Raw genomic sequence first — 1,021 nt, 5'->3', positions numbered from 1 at the left:
TCTTTTTACTCCTTTACTTGTTTCAGTCATTTGACTGCGGCCATGCTGGAGCACTGCCTTTAGTCAAGCAAATTGACCCCGGGACTTATTCTTTGTAAGCCCAGTACTTATTCTATCGGTCTCTTTTGCCGAACTGCTAAGTGACGGGGACGTAAACACACCAACATCGGTTGTCAAGCGATGTTGGGGTGACAAACACAGACACACAAACATATACACACACACACACTTATATATATATACATATATACGACAGGCTTCTTTCAGTTTCCGTCTTACCAAATCCACTCACAAGGCATTTGGTCGCCCGGGCTATAGCAGAAGACACTTGCCTAAGATGCCACGCAGTGGGACTGAACCCGGAACCATGTTTTGGTTAGCAAGCTACTTACCACCACAGCCACTCTGCGCCTATATATATATACACACATATATATATACATATATACGACGGGCTTCTTTCAGTTTCCATCTACCAAATCCACTCACAAGGCATTGGTCGGCCCAGGGCTATAGTAGAAGACACTTGCCCAAGGTGCCAAGCAGTGGGACTGAACCCGGAACCATGTGGTTGGTTAGCAAGCTACTTACCACACAGCCACTCCTGCGCCTATGATGATGATGATGATGATGATGATGATAATTGTAGGCTGTTGTGAAACTATGTTTGTGCAACGAAGTTTGTTTCTATGTTAGTTAGTTAGTTAGTTAATTTGGCTCAAAAGCAAATAGCAAGGCCATGTAGGGGACATGGAGTTAAGTACAGGGTGGTGTTCATGAAAGAGTTCAGGCCACTTGAGGTCCAGGGAGGCTTTGAACAAAGCGGTCGTCGCATCTTCACCATCTCGTCTGGCACTTGTTCCACGGATCCGCAACCCGACGGAGAAAAGCTCCTCTCCTTCGTTGGATGAAAATCGTCGCAGGTAGAGCTTTTCGGAATGACCCCGCAGCCGACGCTCTGGAGCAGGAGTGAAGAACAGCTCTTTCGAGAGGTTACACTTTCCGCTTATGATGTTGTGGG

This window comes from Octopus sinensis, unplaced genomic scaffold, assembly GCF_006345805.1.
Source record: "Octopus sinensis unplaced genomic scaffold, ASM634580v1 Contig17781, whole genome shotgun sequence".
In the NCBI taxonomy this organism is placed as follows: domain Eukaryota; kingdom Metazoa; phylum Mollusca; class Cephalopoda; order Octopoda; family Octopodidae; genus Octopus; species Octopus sinensis.
Note: the sequence above shows the minus strand (reverse complement) of the source record.